Genomic DNA, 14,580 nt, shown 5'->3' with positions numbered 1-14,580 from the left:
TAGCTGAATTTAATTCATGTGGCAGATCATCTCTTTCAAAGATGGAAGAAAGAGGTATTTCCAGTCCTATACAATGTGACTTTGCCACTCCTTCCACTGAAAGAGCTGGCCTTGTGATTTCTTTTGACCAAGCCACACCAAACGAGTTCAACATGCAGGCCTAAAAAAGACAACTTCTACTTCTGTTTCTTGAACTACTGCCCTCAGACTGCCATGAAAGGAGGTCACGCTAGCCTACTAGAAGATAACAGGTTTCGTAACAGAGAACTGACAGCCAACATATACTGCCAAACACTGAAGGAGGCCATCTTGAACCTTCTAGTACAGCCAATCTCCCTTCTGAATGCAGCCATATCAATCAACCCAGGTAAACCAGCAGAGGGACCACAAGACAACTCACAGAATGAAGAGAAATAAGAAATCACTGTTTTAAGATGCTACATTTTAAGGTGATTTATTATGTATACCTGACACCATTGTCACCTTTATTGAATATTGTCAAATTCTTAGCTCAAGTCGTTATCAACTTATATTCCTACCAGCAAGAAGTTTTCTATTTCCACAACTTAAAAAGCACACAGTGGTATATATTTTACAGTTATATACTTATAAAAAGTACAAAAACATGCATAGAAGATAGTAAAATTTTATTTCTTGACATTGACTTTTTGTTTTTGCAGTACTGGGCATCAAACCCAGGATCTCCAGCAAGCTAGGCAAGCACTCTATAACTAAGCTACATCCCCAGATTTTATTTAAGAAAAATATCTGGGGCAAACATGGCAAAATGTTAGTAATACCTGTTAAATCTGGGAAGTGAGTACATGGGTGGTCTATTAATCTGCAATATTTGACTTTTTTCTTTATAACAGAAATATTCCAAAATTAAATATTTCTAAAACTGTTTTAAGAATGTAATTACTTATAAGTTAAAATATAATGCAGCTTAGCAAATTTATTAAAAAATAAAACTTTAGTGAACTTTGAAATAGAATACTCAGAGACTAGAACAATCTAATTTTCAAACAAATCTTTTGGGTTGATAAATCCAATAATTCTAATTGTATAATGGTATCTATACTAACTTCCAGAATTGCATTTTATAATTCCTGATGAAATTTTATGGGCCTCTCTTTTACCTTCCTGTCATCCTATCTCTGTTCTCCACTGTGCCTGGGACACCTCACCTATGCTGTTCCAACAGTTGGCATCCTTTCCACTTCCCTCAACTACTTTGGCCTTGGCTACTTCCTATCTCTGGTTTCCTCCACACAATACTCTGGCATTTACTGAATCTAGCTACTTTAGCCCAAACACCAATTACTGGACTACCTTGAACCTTAAAAGGTTTAGCAGAAAATCCATTAACTTTTTTTTTAAGAGTTCATTTTATTTTATTTTTTTTTATTATTCCTATGTGCATACAAGGCTTGGGTCATTTCTCCCCGCTGCCCCCACCCCCTCCCTTACCACCCACTCCGCCCCCTCCCTCTCCCCACCACCCCCTCAATACCCAGCAGAAACTATTTTGCCCTTATCTCTAATTTTGTTGTAGAGAGAGTATAAGCAATACTAGGAAGAAACAAGGGTTTTTGCTGGTTGAGATAAGGATAGCTATACAGGGAGTTGACTCACATTAATTTCCTGTGCGTGGGTGTTACCTTCTAGGTTAATTCTTTTTGATCTCACCTTTTCTCTAGTTCCTGGTCCCCTTTTCCTATTGGCCTCAGTTGCTTTTAAGGTATCTGCTTTAGTTTCTCTGCGTTAAGGGCAACAAATGCTAACTAGTTTTTTAGGTGTCTTACCTATCCTCACCCCTCCCTTGTGTGTTCTCGCTTTTATCATGTGCTCAAAGTCCAATCCCATTGTTGTGTTTGCCCTTGATCTAATGTCCACATATGAGGGAGAACATACGATTTTTGGTCTTTTGGGCCAGGCTAACCTCACTCACAATGATGTTCTCCAATTCCATCCATTTATCAGTGAATGATAACATTTTGTTCTTCTTCATGGCTGCATAAAATTCCACTGTGTATAGATACCACATTCTCTTAATCCATTTGCTGGTGGTGGGGCATCTTGGCTGTTTCCTTAACTTGGCTAATGTGAATAGTGCTGCAATAAACATAGGTGTGCAGGTGCCTCTGGAGTAACTTGTGTCACAGTCTTTTGGGTATATCCCCAAGCGTGGTATTGCTGGAACAAATGGTAGATCAATGTCTAGCTTTTTAAGTAGCCTCCAAATTTTTTTCCAGAGTGGCTGTACTAGTTTACATTCCCACCAACAGTGTAAGAGGATTCCTTTTTCCCCGCATCCTCGCTAATGATGGCTATTCTAACAGGGGTGAGGTGGAATCTTAGTGTGGTTTTAATTTGCATTTCCTTTATTGCTAGAGATGGTGAACATTTTTTCATGTGTTTTTTGGCCATTTGAATTTCTTCTTTTGAGAAAGTTCTGTTTAGTTCACTTGCCCATTTCTTTATTGGTTCATTAATTTTGGGAGAATTTAGTTTTTTAAGTTCCCGATATATTCTGCTTATCAGTCCTTTGTCTGATGTGTACCTGGTAAATATTTTCTCCCACTCTGTGGGTGGTTTCTTCAGTTTAGCAACCATTTCTTTTGTTAAGCAGAAGCTTTTTAGTTTTATGAAGTCCCATTTATCTATACTATCTCTTAGTTGCTGTGCTGCTGGGGTTCCATTGAGAAAGTTCTTACCTATACCCATTAATTCCAGAGTATTTTCTACTCTTTCCTGTACCAACTTTAGAGTTTGTGGTCTGATATTAAGATCCTTGATCCATTCTGAGTTAATATTGGTATAGGGTGATATACATGGATCTAGTTTCAGTTTTTTGCAGACTGCTAACCAGTTTTCCAAGTAGTTTTTGTTGAAGAGGTTGTTTTTTCTCCATCATTTATTTTTAGGGTATGTTTGATGAAATTGGGTGTGTTGACAATGGGTGCATACAGGTTGATAATTATTCTTTCCTTTTGGTCTATTTCCCCTTTTATTAGTATGGAATGTCCTTGTTTATCTCGTTTGATCAATGTAGGTTTGAAGTCTACTTTGTCAGAGATAAGTATTGCTACTCCTGCCTGTTTTCGGGGGCCATTTGATTGGTAAATCTTCTTCCAGCCTTTCATCCTTAGCCTATGCTTATTTCTGTTGGTGAGATGGGTCTCCTGTAAGCAACAAATTGTTGGATCTTCCTTTTTAATCCATTTCGTCAAGCGGTGCCTTCTGATGGGTGAATTAAGTCCATTAACATTAAGCATTAGTACTGATAGGTATGTGGTGATTCCTGTCATTTAGTTGTCTTAGTTGTTTGAAGGTTTGATTGTGTGTACATAAGTTGAGGTTACTCTCTACTGTCTTGCTTTTTCTTTTCCTGTGGTTTGGTGCTGCCTGTCTTTTCATGGTTAAGTTGGGTTTCACTTTCTGTGTGCAGAATCCCTTGCAGAATCTTTTGTAGTGGTGGCTTTGTGGTCACATATTGTTTTAGTTTCTGCTTATCGTGGAAGACTTTTATTGCTCCATCTATTTTGGATGATAGTTTTGCTGGGTAGAGTATCCTGGGGTTGAAGTTATTTTCATTCAGTGCCCGGAAGATCTCACCCCATGCTCTTCTTGCTTTTAATGTTTCTGCTGAGAAGTCTGCTGTGATTTTGATGGGTTTACCTTTGTGTTTTACTTGTTTTTTCTCTCTTACAGCCTTCAATATTCTTTCCTTAGTTTCTGAACTTGTTGTTTTAATGATGATATGTCGTGGGGTAGTTCTATTTTGATCTGGTCTGTTTGGTGTCCTGGAGGCCTCTTGCATCTGTATGGGAATATCTTTCTCTAGATTTGGGAAATTTTCCGTTATTATTTTGTTGAATAGAATTACGCATTCCCTTTGCTTGCACCTCTTCTCCTTCTTCGATGCCCATGATTCTCAAGTTTGGGCTTTTGATGGAGTCGGTGAGTTCTTGCATTTTCTTTTCACAGGTCTTGAGTTGTTTAATTAATAGTTCTTTGGTTTTTCCTTTTTATTACCATTTCATCTTCAAGTTCTGAGATTCTGTCTTCTGTTTGTTCCATTCTGCTGGATTGGCCTTCCGTTTTGTTTTGCAGTTCTGTTTCGTTCTTTTATCTGAGGGATTCCATATCCTGGCAGTTTTCCTCTTTAATGTCTATTTTTGTCCTGAGTTCATTTATCCGTTTATTCTTCGTGTTCTCTGTTTCACTTTGGTGTTTATACATTGCTTCTATCATTTCCTTTATTTCTTCATTTGCTATTTCAAATTCTCTATTTTTGTTGTCTTGGAATTTCTTGCGTGTCTCTTGTACATTTTGGTTGACCCTATCCAGTATCATCTCTATAAAATTCTCATTGAGTACCTGTAGCATGTCTTCTTTTAAATTATTCTTGTGGGCTTCATTGGGTCCTTTGGCATAGTTTAGCTTCATTTTGTTGGAGTCTGGATCTGAGTATCTGTTTTCTTCATTCCCCTCCGGTTCCTGTACTAACTTTTTGCTGTGGGGAAACTGGTTTCCCTGTTTTTTCTGTCTTCCCGTCATTGTCTTTGGTGTTGTTACTGTCCCTGTACTGTGTGCAATTAAGTATTTTCTAGCTTGTAATAATAACAATGGTAATATTTAGAATGGAAGGGTGAGCTGAGATGGAAAGCAAGAAGTTAAAGAAAGGGGGAAAACAAATACACAGACAAGAAGGAGAAAACAGATCAAGGTATCAGACAAGAAAGTTTCAAAGGTATAAACAGGGAGCGTTAGTGTACTAATTGACAGTAAGCTGAACAGACATTAGAGAGACAGAGAGAGGATTGAAAATCAAAAATAAAAAAAAAAGAAAAGAAAAAATAAGTAAATGAAAGAATTAACTATATATAAAAATGAATTGAAGTAAGATGAAAAATAGAAAATTATAAAAAAAAATACCAAAAAAACCAAAAAACCAAAAATCTTCCAAGTTCAAATGCAATGAAGTTTCAGTCTTAATAATTTGGGTGTCCGTCTCAGTCTCCAATCCTAGAGATGGTGCCTCAGATGTTGTTCTGTAGTTGTCTCATCAAAGGCGACGCATAAAGTAGAACAAAACTACATACACACACACACAAACAAAAAAACCCCACCAAGTGTCCCGAGTTCAAATGCAATACAGTTTCAGTAAGTTTTTCAGCATGCAGGCGTAATTCAGTTGTTCTCTCATCAAGGGTAGGGAGAAAAAGAAAAAAAAAAGAGTCTGGAGGCAGTTCTGAGAATGGTATCTGTGGCTGTGGCTTGCCTGCCCGCTGCTTTCAGCCTGCTGTTGTTGGTGGCGTTATTTATGCAGATCTCTGGGGTGAGCTTAGCACTCACCTGGCCCCGCAGGCTTTGTTTGCTCAGAGTTCTCCTGTGCATGAGACTCTGCTACAAGCTTTCCCCTTCCCAAGCACACTGGGAAAGGTGACACTGCACCTGCATTGTCAGGCCTGCGTGTTTATTTACAGTTCATGTAGGAGGTGGGTCTTCCCCCCTCTCCTGTGGAGTTTTCCTCCCACCGCCAGTTTCACAAGCTTTCCTGCTCCTGATTACTGAGCGGTGCTGCTGCTCCTGCCAGCCGCCATGTTTGTTTACAGTTCACGTGAGAAGTGGGTCTTCCCTCCTCTCCTGGGGAGTTTTCCTCCCTCCTCCACTCTCACAAGCTTTCCCGCTCCTGGTTGCTGGGTGCGCACCCCGCTCCTGCCAGAGCCTCTCCGGCCCGCCCGGCTTGTTTATTTACAGTCCCGGGAAGGATTCCCTTCCCCCAGTCTTCGGTGCTCAGTGCGCCCCACCCTCTCTCCCGTGTGTCTTTATTGTTCTTATTGCTTATTACTCAGTTTCTCTTTTTTTCCCCGGGTGGAGGTCGGTCTGTCCAGGGGGCTACGCTGCTCTGGCCCAGGCTTGTCTGTGGGAGTACCGCAGTACCGCGAAGCTCACCTGGTGCGCATCTTCCCAAGTTGTCTGGGCACAGGCGACTGGTGGCCCCGGGGGGCCCTCCTGGTTTCTCCATTTAACGTGAAGTGGAGATTCTCTGCGCCGGCTGGAGGTGTGGAGGGGTCAAAGTTATGCCTCTTCTCAGTGATTATGCCTGCAAAGTGTGTCTCCAGCGTCTCTCCAAGATTTCACTATAGGAGGCTCGCTTTCTGCTTCCTACCTCTAGCCGCCATCTTGGACTCTCCTCCAATAACATTTTTAAACCTCTTAAGAATCCTAATCTTCTCAGTGACTTAAGTTTTCAGAATATTGAGCTTTTACTTCTTTATTTATGCAAGTGATTCTGTTACAGCATACTTGGTGACATATTTTTGTATCTTCTCTCCCTCAAAATGGCAGGTAATAAAATTATTGCTGAAATTCCTCCTAATAGTGCTAAACTGTCTAAATTGCAGCAGACTGTAGTAATATGAGCTATTACAGTAGATGTCACTGTCATACCATTTAGAATTCTGAACAGCTTTCTTGTTTCCAAAAGATTTCAAGAAATGGGAAAGAGGACCCCATTTTCTCACCTATAAATAATACTTGCCTATCTACTTCACTGAGCTTTTATCAGGATCAAAGAAAATAATATCATGCATAAGTCTAAATAAAATAGTAGTCCAGAAATGTCTAGGAAAATCACAGAAACTTCTCTAATTCTACTCTTAACTGAAGTCTTCTTTGGAGGAGGAGGAGGAACAGAAAAAGGGCCCTTTCTGGTACTTCCCATATTATTATATCTAATTCTCATAGCATCCTATGAGATATTCAGAGGTTAGTAATTTACCTAAGGTCACACAATTGGCAGATGATACTCAAATGGAGTTGGACTTGACTCCAAGGGCCATGTTCTCTTTATTGTACCTTGGTAGGAGAGAGGAATCCTCTGTGCTCAACTGCACCTGCGCTCACCCCTTTGAAGAGAGATCCACATGTAAGCTTGAACCCTGCCACCCTATGTTCAGTTCCAGGTTAAAAGCTCCTTTCCCTTTTCTTTTCTTCTGCGATTGTCACAATTTCTAAAATAGTCCATAGCCCATCATCCAAAATTATCCTACCTCCTAGAACAACCATTAACTCTACACGGACCAAACAAACAAATTATGGAAATTACCAGATCACAGAAGAACATGAACTTCGGAGCCTCACAACAGTTAAAACCCTGACTCTATCCCCCTTACTGGTTTCCTCATCTGCAAAATTGAAATCCTAAAAACCTTTTCATGCAGTTGCTAGAAGGAATGAATAAAACAATGGACCTACACCTTCCTGGAGATTACTGTATCAGCTGTAGCCCAAACCCATTGCCCTCCCAAACTCCCCTCAATGCCCCAGGTGGGAAACAACCTATTAGTTAGAACTTGCAAATGCCACTATTGTGCACTTGCCACACTATCTTTTTTTGGGGGGGCAGGGAGTGCTAGGGATTGTACCCAAGGCCTTGTGTATGATCACTGTCTAAACTCCCAGCCCTTCCTTTTCATTTCTCATCTCATTTATTTATTTTTTGAAGACAAGGGTTTTGTTATGTAGTCCAGGTTGGCCTTGAACTCATGATCCTCCTGCCTTAGCCTCCCCACTGCTGGCACTGCAGACATGCCCCACAATGCCCAACCCTTCCCTCATTTTTCTATAAAGCATTTTCCTTTCCACCCGACTAGAAAATCCTGAAAGCCCCAAATCATATCTTCTCTGTGAAACCCTAAGACCCAGCAAACCAAGGACTTAATACTTGCTGAATGACTAGATAAAATGAAACATCACAATGACTTTGAATCAGTTAAAGAGTCTAATTAGACTCTGTAATCCCAGCACTCAGGAGGCTTGATAAAGGAAGAAAGCTCCTGGTCTCAGTTCTTCTATCAAAGCCAAAGCAAACTAAAAATTCCTACTTGGAAAGACCTATGTAAGTGCCTAAGGGTAGATGCAAGAACTGCCCACAACAACAACATCAGTAAGCCTATTGTAAAAAAAAAAATCCGGGTTTTTCTTTTTCTATGTTTTTAAACAAGATCCACTAGTCACACTAGTCAGATTTTTTAAAAATCTAGAAATTTAAGAACAATTTAAACTTAATTCAAACAAAATGCATTGCTGCAGATACATGTGTACTTTTGGTCACGTGTACTTTTCTGATCAGAAAATGGAATCCATGTTTCCCTCTTTAGCTCAGCTACAAGGAGTCTAAACTGGCAGATACTGCTTGTCAACTAGAATATGGACACTGCCACCTCTTCCAGCTGCTTCAAATAACTTGTTTTCATTTCTAATTATCTCCCTTTGTTGAATCTTATATACTGAAATTTAGACATAAATACAGGCAAATCACCTGCTCACCAGAGGAGACGATCAAAAAGGCAGTGATTAGATGTTGAAGTTCTCAAGACTAAGACCCAGAACTTCATCCCTAGTTGTGTGTGTGTGCAGGGGGGGGGAGGTTGAAAACGTTTATCTCCTGATGGTTTTCTCTACACTCAAGGCAATTCCAGACCAGATGCTCCCAAACCACATTTCTAGCCCTGGCTCTCCTACAGCAAACAGTTGTATCCAACCATTAATACAATTGACCATGTTTCCATTTGGATGTCTCAAAAGCACCTCAAACACAGCATGTCTAGTTAACTCATCACCCCTTCTCCCAAACTTGGCCCTACTCCAGGTTCCCTGAGCTAGAACAGGTGTGCTCTTGCAGCTAATATTGTCAAGACACCAGCAACACTGACTGGACCCAGCCTACACTGTGTCCAGTAATGCTTCATAATACTTCCCACGTTTTATGAACTCATTAAGTAGTTAAAACAACCTTAACAAGCTGGGTGTGGTGGTATGTGCCTGTAATCCGTGCACTTGAGAGGCAGCAACAGAGGCAAGAGAATCACAAATTTGAGGACAGCTTGGGCTATGCAGCAAGGCCCTGTCAAAAAAAAATACTACTAGGCAAAAGAGAATCTCAAAAATACCCAACACAAAAAAGGGTTGACAGAATGGGTCAAGTGGAAAAGCACCTGCCTAGCAAATATGAGGCCCTGAGTTCGAACCCTAGCAATGCCAAAAAAAAGTCCTATCAGAGGGTATTAATTATAGAACCTAAGCACAGAAACGTATGTATGCATTATGTAACTACATATCATGTTGTATGGATGAAAGTGTATATTATATGCTGACGATGGTATTATACATTCTCATAGCATATTCTTTTCAGTATTTCCCTAAAAGAACCTTTTTACTAAGGTCTACCTTCTAAATAAACTGCTTGGTCAATCAATGTAGCTCTAGGTAAAGGCATATCTCTTAGAAATGGAAAAAAAAAATAAACTGCTTGGGAGGGTAAGTAGAAACAATGGAAATTTTTGCTCACAACTGTATCCTCACAGTACCTGGCACAGAGGCTGGCATGGCAGAATGTCAAAATGCATTTTGAGGCATAGTGCCGCAAGCCTATAATCCCAGCTACTCAAGAGGGCTGTGGTTCAAGGCGAGTCCCAGCTCAGGCAACAAGTTAACAAAGACCCCCATCTCAACCAATAGCTGGGCATGGTGGTACTCACCTATCTCAGCTATGCAGGAAACATAAATAAAAGGATCGTGATCCAGGTCTGGGCAAAAAGCAAAACCCTATCCCCAAAATAACTAAACAAAAAGGGCTGGGTCCTGATTCAAGTTGTGCAGCACGTGCCTAGCAGGCATGAGGTCCTGAGTTCAACCCGCAGCACCATCAAAAAAAGCATTTGTTGAGTAAATATAAGTGAATATAAGAAACTGTGAGGATTAAATGCATAGAGTACTTAACTAGGTATGGTGCCTCAGACCTATAATCTCAGCTACTCAAGAGGACTGTGGTTCAAGGCCAGCCCCAGCTCAGACAACAAGTTAACAAAAGACCCCAGTTTGACTGACTGCCTTCACTTGCCCTGTTCTTGAAATATATCTATATATAACAACATATACCCATTGTAAAAGTTTTCGCCACATGCATACACCTGTGTGGTCACTGCCAAAACCAAAATTAAGAACATGTCTATCATTTCAAAACCTCCTCTCACACCTAGTTCCATCAATCCCTTCTCCACTTCACCCTGGGCAAATGCTGATTTGCTTCCTGTTACTACAGATTAGTTTTGCCTGATCTAGAATTTCATTGTTAACAGAAGCATCTGTCATGTACTCTTTCGTATCAATCTTCTTTTGCTCAGCATGCCCTGGATGTTTGTCCGTATGTCTATACAGGAGTTCACAATGTGTCATTGCTCGATATGCCGTTATAAAAGGATACTACAGTTCATCCGTTCACCTACTGATGGGCATCTCCATTTACTGATTTGAGGCCATTAAGAACAAAAGCACTATGAACCTTCCTCTACAGAGCTTTTTGTGAAGCTGTATTTCCATTCCTCTTGGACGAGCTTCTAGAAGTGGAATTTCTAAGTAGATAATCAGAGTATATTTAGCTTTACAAGCTGCCAAACTTTTCCATAGAGCATATAACCCTTTATGTCCTTGTTAACAAGGTCCACTGTCCTACGTGTCACCAACATTCAGTGCTGTCAGTCTGTGTGTTAGCCTTCTAGTGGATTCCAGGCTATTTTGAATTTCCACAATGCATTTCCATGGTGACTAATGAAGTTTAGGGTGTTTTTACATTATATATTCTTTTACAAAGTTTCTCTTCAAATCTTTTGCCCAATTTCTTTAAAAAACAGATTCACTTACTGAGCTGTAGAATTTTTGTATATTAATACCATGTGTGATAAACACATTGTTAGTTTGTGCCACCATAACAAATGCCTGAGGCCATCAATTTGTAAAGAAAAAAGGTTTATTTTGGCTCACAATTCTGGAGATTTTAGTCTATGACTGGTTGGCTCCATCACTTTTAGGCCTGTGGCAAGACAGCACATCACAATGGAAGCACCTGGGTGGTAGAGTAAAACCACTCACCTCAAGGCCAGGAAGCAGGAAAGAGGAAGTGACCAGGACACCACAGTTCTCTTCACAGGTATGCTCCCAATGACTTACAGACCTCCCACTAGGTCCCACCTGTTCAAAATTTCCATCACCTCTAATAGCACCATGGGGGCACCAAGCTTTTCCACATGAACTTTTGGAGGACACTTAAGATCCAAACTATAGTACACACATACGTATTTACTTATTTCTATCAGTTTGTGGCTTGCCTTTTTCTCAGTTTTTTTTTTTTTTTTGTGGACAGGGTCTTGTTATGTTGCCCAGGTTGGCTTCAAACTAACAATCTTCCCAAGTGCTAGGATTACAAGTGTGTACCATCATGCCCAGCTCTTCTCTTCTGAACATGTTTTCAGGCTTTTTGGTAGTACTGAACTCAGGGCCTCCACTTGAGCTATGGCACCAACCTTTTTTGCTTTTGAGACAGGGTCCTGCTAACTTAACCCAGGCTGGCCTCAAACTCACAATCCTCCTACCGACAACTCCCCCTATCAATTTGTCAGGTTTTGTTTTGTGGTAATGGGGTCTGAGCTCAGGGCCTACACCTTGAGCCACTCCACCAGCCCTTTTTTTGTGATTTTTTTTTTTCCCCAAGACAGGGTCTCTCAAACTATCTGCCTGGGCTGTTTTTGAACCACAAGCCTCCTGATCTCTGCCTCGTGAGTAGCTAGGATTACAGGCATGAGCAACCAGTGCCCAGAAATTTATTAGTTTCTTATAATGTATTCTTTCCATGGCATATGAAAACTTTGCCTATCCCAAGGTCACAAGTACTTCTCCTACTTGGAATTTGTTGAGCCCCTTGATCTTTATAGTTTTCATCAGATTTGGAAACTTTTCAGTCATTATTTTCTTCAAGTACTTTTTCTTCTGCTTCCCCCCACTTGAAACAAAAATCACCTGTTAAGACCCCTGATATTGTTCCATGGGTCACTGAAGTTGCACTTGTTTTTTTTTTTAGTTATCGTTTTCTGTGTGCATTTGTTTGGACAATCTCTTGCTCTATCTTCTATTTTGATGACCCTTTATTTAGAGTATCTAATCTACCATTTATCACATCAAGTGAGTAATTCACTTCACATGTAATTTTCTGCTTTGTGAGTTCCCTTGGGTTTTCTGTTGTTTGGTTCGTTTTTTTTTTTCCAATACTGGGATTTGAACTCAGGGCCTCTTGCACTTGGTAGGCAGATGCTCTACCACTCAAGCCAGGGCCCCCGCATTAAGTTCCATTTTTAAAATTTTTCCACTTCTTTGCTTATGATCTGTCAAATCGCTGAGTATATTTATAATTCACAATGTTCTCACCACTAGATTTTGCTGTCTTCCTTGTGAGGGTGTTCTTTATACTGGAAGAAGAGAGAAAAGAGAGGGGAGAGATCAAGAAAGAGAGAAGAGTGTTGTTGTACTTTGTTCTAGCAGGCAGTTAAGTTACCTAAGAATCAGTTTGATTCACTCAAGGCTTGTTTTAAACTTTGTTAGAATGGGTCTAAGGCTTTACTACTTTGGCTTTATTACTAAGGACTGATCTTTGGGGAATTTAGTGAGTGTCCCAGCCATGCGAGCTCTGACAACTGTTCAGCCTAAAACACTCTAGTTGTTCTTTGCTGGACCTCCTGCAAAGAGTCCTGTATGAGTTTCTGCTGTTTACTTCTCTGCCTAGTTCCATCTTTGCCAATCTGACCTTCAAATTCCAATCAGCTAAGCCTTTCCCATAACCTAATCTTAAGTCAGCAACATCAACATGCTCTGCTTGGGTTTTCCCTTCCTAAAATGTGGTGTAGCATGTCTGCAGGGAGAGGGCTGGGGGAATAGAGCTCACTTCATCTGTCTCCTTTCTGGCAGCTCCTGTACTGCTTGATGTGCACTGTCTGGAAGCAGTTTCTTTACATGTCTTGCCCAGATTTGTAGTTGTTTATGGTGGGAAAGCAAGACTGTAGCCAGAAACTAAAGTTAACTACTTTGCTATACACATTATTCATGACTTTTTGGTTTTGCTATCTAATTGCTCTGTTTATTTGTACAGGGAGTCAGCCTCTCAGTAACCCCAGCCTCTCTGTCTTGTTTTACATTTAAATAGAAAACAAGAGTAACAATAAGCATCAAAAACTAAACAAGTCTAGGCCAAAAAAACGAAAGCAACATTGTGTTTGTGAAGAACAGACCAACATAAAAGGAGTAATAAAGGGAGAAATGTTCATTTTTATTTTTAAAAAAACCAGATGCAGTGTGGATACATATCTCCCACATTCTTTATGTGCTATTAATATGCAAATACATAGCAAGCTATTTGATGGGTAAAATATAAATTCATTTATAAACATTAATGAAGTCATAATAACTTGCCATCATTGAAAATATATCTAAAATACATAGTCCTTTTTTTTTTTTTTTCCTATTTGGCAGTACTGGGGTTTGAACTCAGGGCCTCACACTTGCTAGGCAGGCGCTCTACCACTTGAGCCACTCCTCCAGCCTTATTTTTGTGAAGGGTCTCACAAACTATTTACCAGACTGGCCTCGAACCATGACCCTCCTGATCTCTGCCTCCTGAGTAGCTAAGATTACAGGAGTGAGCCACCAGTGCCTGGCAAGTTTTGTTTCTGGCATTTGAATTCAGGCCTCATGCTTGCTAGGCAGGTGCTCTACCACTTGAGCCACACTACCACCTAAAATACATTTTAGATATGTATCATCACTATCTAAATTATGTATTGTATGAGAAGCCAAGAAAATTCTGTGGAATGGAAAATTTCTGGAATTGCAATTTAGCAATACTCCTTTACCAAAAGCATAAAAATGTGCATATCCTTTGAACCAGCTATACCAACCTCAAGAAAGGAAATAAGGCTGAGTGCCAGTGGCTCACACCTATAATCTTAGCTACTTAGGAGGCTGAGAGCAGAAGAATTGAGATTCAAGGTCAGCCCAGCCAAATAGTTCATGAAACTGCATCTCCAAAATAACCAAAACAAAGCGGACTGGAGGTATGGCTCAAGCTGTATGTAGAGTGTCTGATTTGCGAGTGCAAAGCCCTGAGATCAAACCCTAGTCCCACCCCAAAAAAAAAAAAAAAAAAAACACACACACACATAGGATGTGTTTAAAGATAAACTTTAGCTTATAAAAAAGCCAATAATCCCACCACTAAGGAAGCTGAGGAAGGAGGATCAGGAGTTCAAGGTGAGATCCTGTCTCAAAAATCAAACTAAGCCAGGCACCAGTGGCTCACACCTGTAATACTAGACACTCAGGAGGTAGAGATCAGGAAAACTGAGGTTCAAGGTAAGCCTAGGCAAGAAAAAAAAAAAAGTGAGACCCTATCTCAAAAACACCCAACAAAAAAAAGGGGGGGAACTGGCAGAGTGTTCAAGTGGTAGAACGCCTGCCTAGCAAGCATGGGGACCTAAGTTCAAACCCCAGTACTGCCAAAAAAGAAAAAAAAAAAAAAATCAAACTTAAAAAAAGCTGTTAATGATTACTTCCTAGGAATGGATTATGAATGTTTATTTTCATTTATGTGTATATTCCTATTTCCTAATTTTTAATAATGAAGCATTATATATAAACACCAAAAAAAAAAATTACACCCTTACTAGCATAGTATACTGATTCGTT

The 14,580-nt window shown here is 40.1% G+C and overlaps 1 protein-coding gene across 3 annotated transcripts in view; it reads right to left on the bottom strand.

Annotated features, from left to right (window-relative positions):
* Positions 1–14,580, bottom strand: part of Atp6v1c1 (ATPase H+ transporting V1 subunit C1) — a 50,756-nt gene that overhangs the window by 25,074 nt on the left and 11,102 nt on the right. The window contains exon 2 of one of the 3 annotated variants that reach the window (XM_074068967.1): positions 12,271–12,311. The exons of the other annotated variants lie outside the window; for them this stretch is intronic. The gene's annotated coding sequence lies outside the window, so the exon portion shown is untranslated. The remainder of the gene's footprint in view (positions 1–12,270; positions 12,312–14,580) is intronic. 3 annotated transcript variants of the gene reach the window in all.

The sequence above is a fragment of the Castor canadensis genome, chromosome 3, assembly GCF_047511655.1.
Source record: "Castor canadensis chromosome 3, mCasCan1.hap1v2, whole genome shotgun sequence".
NCBI classification, from domain to species: Eukaryota; Metazoa; Chordata; class Mammalia; order Rodentia; family Castoridae; genus Castor; species Castor canadensis.
This window is presented reverse-complemented; position numbering and strand designations above follow the sequence as displayed.